Raw genomic sequence first — 11,850 nt, 5'->3', positions numbered from 1 at the left:
AGGGTCTGATCCCTTCGAGTGTGATACCCCTTGGCACATGAGGTGTGTCAGTGGTAGTCGTGGGAGAGAAGAGCGACAGTGGGCGGGAGAGTAGGAACAAGAGACTGACAGTCATGAATGAACGGGGAGTGTAAGTGGACGTTGCGCGGAGTGGTGTTGCGACGCGAGTGGTTCGGGAGGTACCGGAACCAGGTTCCGAAGGATCCGCAGAGGAATCGGCGACGGACTGTAGGTCAGGGGTGGTCGGGAGGATGACTGGCAGCCAACAAGCTGCGTCCGTTACGCCGGGACCTTACAATCTGGCGACGAGGATTAAGGTCAGGTAACGAAGTGCGTGTGTTATTTTTTGTGCGATGAAAGCAAGTGCTAACTCGAACCATTGTTTTGAAGTTGTTATTTTGATTCAATTCAATCATTTTTTGGAAGGGAGGAGAGTCAAGGTCCACTACAGTAGGTTAGAGTGTTTCATTTTTTGTTCAATTGGTTCTAGCACGATTTGTTTTTGTTTACATCTGCCTGCCGCGGAGTCGATTTCTCAAATGCTACACTGAGAAAATGCGAACCTACGAATTCAAGCGTGTTGTATGATGAGGTACCCAAAACGGAATTTGAGGTCTTATCTGGTTATTTTTGCGTGCCTGTTATCGATGCGGTAGAAACAATAGCGTTAAAACCACTTTGTATTTCATCTGATTGGCCTGTGCACGTTGCAATATTTGAATCTTGTTTGAATGTACATATAATGATTTACATTAAATTCAATGTTGATTTATACAAAGCAATTAACTGTATGATGATGACTTTGATCGCAAGGAATTAAGTTATAAGGAATAAGTCATTGAAAAACTTCATTTGGCAACTAGTTTCATAAACTACCATTAACGTAGGACTTCGATCGATTTATGTAGGTAAAAAAAAAAGTTAGTTAAATTAAAATAATAAAATTGCTGTTGCATTTGAACATTGAACGTTTGGAATTAAACATTCATTCTTAACAATGGTATTTGTTTTGAATTATAAATATAGGTAAGAGTCCTGTAAAAGTTGTAAAAGAAAGTAAATGATATTTTCACGGTTGTAATGTGCCTGGAGATGTCGTAGCAAGTGGTGAACTAGAGGTTGTTCACGGGTAAAATGTCACTGTATAATTCACGGGTGGTGAACTAGAGGTTGTTCACGGGTGAAATGTCCCTGTATAATTTACGGGTGGTGAACAAGAAGTTGTTCACGGGTGAAATGTCCCTGTATAATTTACGGGTGGTGAACAAGAGGATGTTCACGGGTAAAATGTTCCTGTATAATTTACGGGTGGTGAACAAGAAGTTGTTCACGGGTGAAATGTCCCTGTATAATTTACGGGTGGTGAACAAGAGGATGTTCACGGGTAAAATGTTCCTGTATAATGTACGGGTGGTGAACAAGAAGTTGTTCACGGGTGAAATGTCCCTGTATAATTTACGGGTGGTGAACAAGAGGTTGTTCACGGGTGTTGAATGAAATGAATGTTCATTGGATAAGTGATCAGTTGTCTAGCTGTTCATGATTGAAACTGAAGTTATCCCTGTTACTGTAGGATGTGTTCAAATGGATTGTGCAAAGGTTAAAAGATCAGCTGTCTAGCTATTCACCAATGGAAATGGTGTTGTCCCTATAAATATTATAGGTGGTGAACAAAATGTTGTTCACGGGTTAAGCGTTCAGTTTTCAAGAGGATCACGAGTGGAATAGCACTGTCCCTATAATTATTATAGGTGGTGAACAAAAGTTGTTCACGGGTTGAGTGTTCAGTTGTCAAGCTGTTCACAAATGGAAATAGTACTGTCCCTATAATTATTATAGGTGGTGAACAAAAGTTGTTCACGGGTTGAGTGTTCAGTTGTCAAGCTGTTCACAAATGGAAATAGTACTGTCCCTATAATTATTATAGGTGGTGAACAAAATGTTGTTCACGGGTTAAGTGTTCAGTTGTCAAGCTGTTCACAAATGGAAATAGTACTGTCCCTATAAATATTATAGGTGGTGAACAAAATGTTGTTCACGGGTTAAGCGTTCAGTTTTCAAGAGGATCACGAGTGGAATAGCACTGTCCCTATAATTATTATAGGTGGTGAACAAAAGTTGTTCACGGGTTGAGTGTTCAGTTGTCAAGCTGTTCACAAATGGAAATAGTACTGTCCCTATAATTATTATAGGTGGTGAACAAAAGTTGTTCACGGGTTGAGTGTTCAGTTGTCAAGCTGTTCACAAATGGAAATAGTACTGTCCCTATAATTATTATAGGTGGTGAACAAAATGTTGTTCACGGGTCTAATGTTCAGTTGTCTAGCTGATCGCGATTGTAAGTAATGTTGTCCCTATAATTACAATAGGTGGTGAACAAAATGTTGTTCACGGGTTAAGTGTTCAGCTGTCCGGCTGTTCACGAATGGAAATAAAGTTGTCCCTATAATTATTATAGGTGGTGAACAAAACGTTGTTCACGGGTCTAGTGTTCAGTTGTCTAGCTGATTGCGATTGTAAGTAATGTTGTCCCTATAATTACTATAGGTGGTGAACAAAATGTTGTTCACGGGTTAAGTGTTCAGTTGTCCAGCTGTTCACGAATGGAAATAAAGTAGTCCCTATAATTACTATAGGTGGTGAACAAAATGTTGTTCACGGGTCTAGTGTTCAGTTGTAAAGCTGTTTATTAATGAAAATAGTGTTGTCCCTATAATTATTATAGGTGGTGAATAAAATGTTGTTCACGGGTTTTGTATGTAATTCACGAATGGAGATGTCCGTACTGAGGATGTTCAGTTTTCTAACTGTCAAATAGTTCTAAAGGAATTGTTTTTATATGTGTTATAAATAATGAACAAAGGTGTGAATCATGGGTGTTTCAGGAGTTGTTGAAGCCATTCAGGAATTGAAGTCAATCACAAAAAGTCAACCGTTTGAAATTGTCATAGATATTAATATATATAGTTGATAATCAGAGAGTATAACTTGTTATTGTAGTTTTATCAGTATTAAGACCATGTGCCGGGAATTTGGAAGGGGATAGGGTTTTGCGAATGTCCACTGAAATGCCTAGCATAGATATGATTTGAAAATGTTCGCAGGATGCCCTTGTGCACAGGAGGCTTGAGGATGTTCATTTATGCCTGATGTAGAGATGGCTTGTGAATATCTACTAGTAGAATGAAAGTAGAAGATGATTGTGAATGTCCACTATAATACCTGGCGGAGAGATGGTTGGTGGATATTCACTGGAAGGCCTGATGAAATTTAATGGAATGTGGTTGTGGATGTTCACTCATGCCTGACGGAGAGATGGTTTGTGAATATCCACTGGAAAAACAGTTGTGAAAATTACATTAGTAAAAGGGTTTTTATGAAGAGAAAAAATTTCAAATTAGTTGCTGTTTATTTCGGCCATGGCTTAACAAGAGTTACATGTGATGAAGTGAAGAGTTAGGAATCACCAGGAGCGGTTCAGATGTGGCTCTTGTATAATAGGTATTTTTAGTTTTGAATAAAAAAATAAAGTACAGTTAAGTTGTAGCTGATGATGAAAGCTGTATTCACAACTGTGAATTCAGCATGGTTTTAATTAAAGACAGGTTAGGCCTTGCATGGTTGATTTAAAGTTTATTATTTAAAGAATTCATTAAGTGGAATAAGATTGGGTTTAGGCGCTGATAACAACATAGAAGAACGCCATGTATCGAGCACCTAATGTTGGCATATCAGCACTTTGACTTTCGATTACAGCTTTAAATAAGCGTTTTCAATCCATATAGCTTAGTGGGAAATAAGCAAGCAATTTGATATCAAAACATTGCAAAACAGTTTGTTTTAATAGTGAGACTTAGTAAATTGGAAGGAATTAGGACCGAGTCCTGAACCTGTACGAGACGAGAATTCACCCTACTGTCTTAAAAACATGCGATACGAAACATTATTATATCGTTGAAAATGTTTTATGAGATTTATTAGTAAGAACGGTAATAGTCAATAATGTTTATTTGATTAACTATTTGATTGAGTATACAATTGAGTGACAAACGTTTGGATTCAATGAGGATTTAGATGCTGACCGTGTAGGCAAGATTCATGTATTGCAATATTGAAATGCTTATTTGGAGTTGTGCTGTACAATGTAATTTTGAATAGTGTTAAATTATGTAAATAATAAATAACATTGGTAGTCTAGAATCTGGAGATATGCCTATATAAGAAAGTTTTGATGGAATGAAAAGTCCTTTTAAACGATAGGTTTTGAGTATCTATGTGTTGTTTTACTTAATGGGTAGATTCAGTTATTGCTGTTTATGTACGATCCAGTACACTGGAGAAGCTCAACTATTCGCATAGGGCTTCGATGTGTTGGATGTTAGAGTGACTATTTTGAATATATTTCACAAATGTGCGTACATCATTGGCATGATTTCTTGTGAAATAAATTTTGTTATTAGTGTTATTCATGTGATCTGAATATATAGCCAATTTGTCTGAGTAGACAGTTAGATTTGTAATATTATATTATTATTATCATTTTCCACAAACAATTTACCAAAGTTTAAATTGAACTTACTTTAGCAAGAATACAATATTTGAATCTAGTGTGCTGAACATCTGATCAATTTTGAGATTCAAAATTGCAGGATTTTCAAAAGTTCAAAGTCATTTCAAATTAATACGAGCTTATGGTTAGACAATAGGTCAGAACTTGTTTTAAACAAAGTACATGTATGATTTTCTAAAATACTTTAGGAACGTTAGAGATTCATGTCGAATTTAAAAAAAAATAAGAAAAGAAGGGAAGAGCGATAGGTATTTAATGGACATATTTCTATGAGTTTTTATCTTTCCAAATTAAGTTCAATTCAAAGAAATAATACCAAAAAAAAAACACCATAACAGAAATAACTAGAGGAGTTGGAAGTTATTAGATTCATGCAGTGTGATACACTAAAACAAACACAGCTGCCAATACTTGTTTAATCGCGTTCTTTCAATTAGATAAAAATGATGGCCATTCGACAATGAACAAAACATCACAGTAAATCAAAGCCGATGTTTTATTGACATTCTACAGCAATGATCATTGTTTCCGTTACGACCTAAGTAAAGTTGATTGTAGAAAAGGCATTACTTTTATCGCTATAGCATGAATAACGGTCAGGTCTTTCAAAATAAAACCAAGGGGGGATTGTAGGGTCTGATCCCTTCGAGTGTGATACCCCTTGGCACATGAGGTGTGTCAGTGGTAGTCGTGGGAGAGAAGAGCGACAGTGGGCGGGAGAGTAGGAACAAGAGACTGACAGTCATGAATGAACGGGGAGTGGAAGTGGACGTTGCGCGGAGTGGTGTTGCGACGCGAGTGGTTCGGGAGGTACCGGAACCAGGTTCCGAAGGATCCGCAGAGGAATCGGCGACGGACTGTAGGTCAGGGGTGGTCGGGAGGATGACTGGCAGCCAACAAGCTGCGTCCGTTACGCCGGGACCTTACAGTGGCAATTTCATTCTCAACTTAATGTTAACATGTTAAGGTTAATGATAACATTCCATAGGTTGCCTCCCTAAGGTGTTGTGATAAGGTCCAGTTTGTGACGATACACTACCTTCCCTTTACTAAGCAATCGAATCTAGAAGAGAAACGATCACCAGTTGTGTTGGTCCGAGCCGGGATTTAAACCCCGATCTGCCGCTTATACTAGGCGGGAGCGTTACCACTAGGCTACGTGGCTCGGTCTTCATGGAATTGAAACCATTCTCCCTTTTATATATTGTATCATGCGCTTCTTATTGTGTTAAAAGTTTATAATTGGTATCAGTTTCAGCAGAATCAATATTCGAATAAATATTCGAAATGAGCCACGTGTCCCACACGTACAATCAAACGGTATCAAAACAAATTCCCGGAATAGCACTCCTCTGCACACAATGAATGCAGTTATTATACAGGAAAACATCCAATTTGCGAGCAGCAAACTGACGTTTCCAGCATTCGAGGAAACTTGGCTTGCATGACTTGTATGCAGATGTGCTGCTGCTGCTGCTGTGAGCCTTTTGCAGATTGCGAAACGACAAAGAAAAACAAGCCAAACACGTGCCGTGTATTATTAATGCTGTTTCGGTTTAACTATTTCCATCGAAAATATTATCCTGAATAAGTTATCATTACAAGGAGATTTGTTTTGCTTTGATTCAACACGCGATCCAATCGAGTGGGGTTTCTCTGTTGCTCACTCTGTTCGATCTGACCGTTTCCGATGAATTATAGAAAACTGTCACGATTTTTATTCACTCTTCGACCGACCAACAGCCGATATCCGACATTACGAATTCAATAAACGAGCTGCGAAAGACTTTCGTTCGGTGGCGAGATTTACGCAAAAAATAAGGGGAAAAAACTTGGAATGTGTACCTTTTTTGCCGCAGAATGTCCTGCGGGGAAAGGAAAATTGATTTTGTGCGTTATTTGATGGTGTCTATAATATTATGTTAAAAAATGTTCATATTTTTTGTTCAAATAAAGAAGTGTAAACTTCAATCGTGAAAACTGTTTACAATGTTTGTTTATTTGTTTTTGATAAATAGAACACACAAAATGGAAATAAGGTTGATCTCAATAAAATATTGTTGGATACTGTAAAATTGCACAAAATTATTTAAATATGTTTATGTTTCTATAATATGACTGCATAAATTATTCCAAAAATCCTTCTAAATAAAAAGTTTCACACCTCACCCTACTCACATTCTTGGATGGGATTGATTTCAATTCCATTTTCACAAGCCAAGCGCTGATTGGAATTTGATGATTTACTTTGATTTATTGCTGCTTGAGGATTCTGTGGTGTTGTTGCCGAGCACGGAATCCGGCAAATGTCCCACAAATATATGAAGAAAGCGATATTTGAACATAATGATTCGTTTTATATTTTGTTTGGTAGCTTTTTACGTGATAATCGGCTTCAAAATTCATCTTAGAATATGAAGTTTTTTGAAGAAAAACTTACGTTATCAACCTAATTGGTTGATTCCTTCTTTGTTTTATTTTGGACCTAGTACCTATTTTAATGCTGGTGAAGTGAATTCGTGTAATACGCGCTAAGGCGAAACTCTATAAACGGTGGGTGTAAAGACATATGGGTCATTCCATCTGAAGCGGAACAGCATTTGAAAATTACCCTCTCCGATCCTGCTCAAATTTGGCAGAGCTATTGATACTATCAAAACATGCAAGAATCCCGAATTTCATCCAAATCGGACCACCCCCTCCATTTTTGTACCTCCCCAAAAAATCGACTTTTTGGCGATTTTTGACCAAACCTCCTAGTTTCAAACGACGATAACTCAGGAACCACAAATCTTAGAGGGTCGGTCTTAGACTCAATTTTGAAGGAAATTGAACGTAGAATCCATTTCCGTGATCAAAATTTTGATGAACTTATTTTGTCTACCTGTATTGCGCAATTGAAAACTTTAAACGGCCGTATCTCAAAACACCCCAACTTATTTTTTTTATTTGACCTAACCATCGTGTTCCCCGGCCAATTTTACATAAGAATCACTTATCGACAGAAATGAATATGTTTCGTTCCAGAGATATCGAATTTTAAAGTTTTGTGTTTTCGAGATTACCTACATCAGCTTCATTCGCCGCATCTGCTAGAAGCACACAGGCGGGCTGATCAATAACTGCTACCTGGTCATTTATTAAAATAATGTTTCATCATAAATAATCTTTATCAAATTGGGCAAAAATTAACTGTATAACACTGTAGGAATCTGGAGTTTAATCGCGAATGTTTATCTGCTCAAAAAAATGAATGAGGTGAATTTCTGTGCTAACCCACAGGACAGAGCAATAACGACACACAGTAAAGGGCAGAATTGGATTCCGACGGAGCGAGCAGGAAAATGCAATTGATCTTGTAAGTAACACTGAACAATAAGTACACGATACATTATTGAGTAAAAAAATATGAATTAAAATGAATAAAATTTGTTGATACGTTGTACTCTAGTGACGGACGATCACAAGGAGTACGAAAAGGATTTCTGGAAAGTATAAAACTTTAAAATGTAAGAAAATCACAAAGTTTGATCTGCTGCAAAGCGGCAAATTACCCAAATTTAGTTGCGATGATTTCGACACCGTCCGAACAACAGTGTTTTTTTTCTTCTATCATTCTTGGATGCTTGAAACACAATACGGCTGCTGTCCTCACGTATAAGGATTTTTTTTTTAATTAAATGTACCTTGACCAAAATCATCTTTTAATCAAATGGAGCTGGCTCACAATATAAAAATTGATTTAATATGATCAATCTTTTAAACCATAAATCAGATTTGCCAAATTATGGCAATGTGTCAATAATAAACTATAACAATAATAATAATAAAGCAAGTTTTGGGGTTTTTGCTGAATGGCATTATTTTGCTACCGCCCATGATAAAGCCCCTGGTCATGGCCTCGGAGGTACTCTAAAACGGTTAGCAACACGTAAAAAAAACGGTGCATTCAAAATAACCCAATAAATATCCCTTTCACAAAAATAGATTGATCAAGGTATGGGAACAGCATCTAATCCCAGTGTTCCTCTAATGTTGCCATATCAGCGCTTTGGCATTCAATTACAGCTGATTAAAAGCGTTTTCAACTGAAATCGAGTGATAAATAGCTCAATGAGAAGTGAACAAGCAAGTTTCTATTAAAAGTTTGCAAAATGTGTTGTTTAAATAGTGAAAATGAGCAAATTGGACAAAACTAGGAGCGAGGACTTAATCTGCCAAACATACGAGAATTTCCCCTGTTAGCCATTTGAATAAATATTTGCGTAAAATTATAAAAATATAAATTAAATTTATCATCTCCCAGAACACCAGGTAGCAGTTATTGATCAGCCAGCCTGTGTGCTTCTAGCAGATGCGGCGAATGAAGCTGATGTAGGTAATCTCGAAAACACAAAACTTTAAAATTCGATATCTCTGGAACGAAACATATTCATTTCTGTCGATAAGTGATTCTTATGTAAAATTGGCCGGGGAACACGATGGTGAGGTCAAATAAAAAAAATAAGTTGGGGTGTTTTGAGATACGGCCGTTTAAAGTTTTCAATTGCGCAATACAGGTAGACAAAATAAATTTACCAAAATTTTGATCACGGAAATGGATTCTACGTTCAATTTCCTTCAAAATTGAGTCTAAGACCGACCCTCTAAGATTTGTGGTTCCTGAGTTATCGTCGTTTGAAACTAGGAGGTTTGGTCAAAAATCGCCAAAAAGTCGATTTTTTGGGGAGGTACAAAAATGGAGGGGGTGGTCCGATTTGGATGAAATTCGGGATTCTTGCATGTTTTGATAGTATCAATAGCTCTGCCAAATTTGAGCAGGATCGGAGAGGGTAATTTTCAAATTTGCACTTTTTCGTGCACAGTTGAGATGGAATGACCCATATTGCAAATATTTTTCAAAGTTTAAGTCGCCACGATTGACTGTGAAATAAGCATTTTTTGTATTAGTTTTAGATCAATTTACTGAATATTTAAATATGTGAAGAGTTAGATTTTATTATCATAAATGCGAAAAAAAACTAGTTTACCACCAAACTACCTCTACCAAAGACAGCTTCATACATTTTTCACCATGAATCATCATCATCGTTACTCTGTCAACCACTTTTCCTCATAAAATAATGATGATCGCAATGAAATGGGCCAAACCACGTGTACTTTGTCAATTCTGGCACAAGTGGAAGAAATGTGGGACCTTAAAAAAACGATCCATAAAATTTAACGTCACTTTTGTGCGGTTTGGCCTCGCAACATCTGACTGACGAGGGTTCTTACCAGTTCCGCGAATGTCGTTCCGTGGCCCTCCCTCGAAAGAAAAAGTACTTGAGGGTGGCCTCACAAAAAAAAAAAAAAATGAGAAGAAAGAGCTCTCGTCCTTCGCGATAATGAAGAATAATGGTCGACTTCGAAAGGGAAAATCGCTTCATTGCCATCGCTGCCTGTCACCCTTAAACATGTGTAACCAGGACCTGTCTCCTGGTGCTTCTGGTCGCCAGAGTAGGACCTGTGGCCATCAACGACGACGGCGATGGTGATGACGATTACTGTTATTACACCAGAGCGCGCAGAATAGGTACTTGTTGTTGGAGTTGTTCACAGGACCAGGTTATGGAATAAAGAGGGCATTCAACAAAAAAGGAGAGCCCATTCTGGAGAGATGACCCTCGTCGTCTTGTTGGCACAATCTGCTAGCACCGACTGTGGCACATAACTAGACATGGTGACAACGGGCTCGTTGTTCCAATTTCTCTTCACTGAATTGTCCTAACAAAAAGGGTTTTTTTTTTAGCTTTGTGAAAAAATTGCAAACGATTCACCTCAATCACGAGCTCGCGAAAAAGGTGGAAATTTGTACGAAAGTACCGCCTCTATCGCAAGCTTTGCATTTTGGGTGCTGTTTTAAAAGCAAGTTTTCCTATAGGGTACCATCCATAAACTACGAGGACACTTTTTAAGAATTAATGAAATTTGAAAATTTTGGGAAATTTTACTTTTTTTTAATCATTGCTTAAAAATAACAATATTTACCAAATTTGGCATTCAAAGAGCCTCCATTTGTTAATATAATAGTTATCATTTGAAAAGCTAATATAAACTTTTTGAAAAAAATGCAAGGCAATCATCCATTTGAACAAAACTGTTATACAGTTCCTAAGAAATGAGTGATGATGATGATAACGATGAAGCATTGATTAAAAAAAGTTAAATTTCCAAAAAAAAAAAAATTTCATGCATTCTACGCAATTGGGAAAGCTTTTTGTTCGTGCTCAATTGTGCAATTAACTTTTTTAAAGAATATTTTTATAGGTGTGTGTGTGTGTGCAACCAACCAAACGGGACCACGCGACCGCTTCTTGCAAATTGAGTTGTTTCCATGTATTTTTAGATTTTTTTAGCATTCTATGCATGCAAATAACTCGCATAGGCATTTGAATGGTGTTAGCTCTGCCGAGCTTCGGTAACCCATTAGGGTGTAATATGGTTGTATGGAAAAAAATAAAGTTGTCCAAATTTAGCGAGCACAGCAATTTTTCAGTTCCTTTTGGGGTCCTAACCAACTCCCCAAAGTTTGGGAACGATTGGTTTAGTCCTCACATTGCGCAAAGCGATTCAATTTTCCTATATAAATTTGTATGGGAAAACCCATTTTTTTGGATTTTGATATTTATAAAATCCACATTTCACGCTGTACTAAAACCGGATTCATATCCGATTGCTCTGAAATGTGCTCTACAACTTTCCCGAAGAGAGTATGGTGCTAACTTACTCCTAAAAAAAGATACAGCGTGTTCAAAATTCGTCTAAAAGGTGTTTTTTGCTCAAAAATCACGTTTTAGACGAGCTTTGAGGACGCTGTATCTTCTTTCAGGGACAAGCTAGCACCATACCCTATTCGGAAAAGTTGTAGAGCACCTTCCAGAGCATCCAAATATGAATCCGGTTTTAGTACAACGTGAAATGTATGGTGCTAACTTACTCCTAAAAAAAGATACAGCGTGTTCAAAATTCGTCTAAAAGGTGTTTTTTGCTCAAAAATCACGTTTTAGACGAGCTTTGAGGACGCTGTATCTTCTTTCAGGGACAAGCTAGCACCATACCCTATTCGGAAAAGTTGTAGAGCACCTTCCAGAGCATCCAAATATGAATCCGGTTTTAGTACAGCGTGAAATGTGGATTTTATAAATATCAAAATAAAAAAAATGGTTTTTCCCATACAAATTTATATGGAAAATTGAATCGCTTTGCGCAATGGTAGGACTAAACCAATCGTTCCCAAA

The 11,850-nt window shown here is 37.3% G+C and overlaps 1 protein-coding gene across 1 annotated transcript in view; it reads right to left on the bottom strand.

Annotated features, from left to right (window-relative positions):
• The window catches only part of LOC128092807 (probable G-protein coupled receptor CG31760), a 315,033-nt gene that overhangs the window by 147,025 nt on the left and 156,158 nt on the right, over positions 1-11,850 (bottom strand). The gene's annotated exons all lie outside the window — the stretch shown is intronic.

This window comes from Culex pipiens, chromosome 2, assembly GCF_016801865.2.
Source record: "Culex pipiens pallens isolate TS chromosome 2, TS_CPP_V2, whole genome shotgun sequence".
NCBI classification, from domain to species: Eukaryota; Metazoa; Arthropoda; class Insecta; order Diptera; family Culicidae; genus Culex; species Culex pipiens.
The sequence above is the reverse complement of the archived record's forward strand: the minus strand, read 5'-3'. Positions and strand labels throughout refer to the sequence as shown.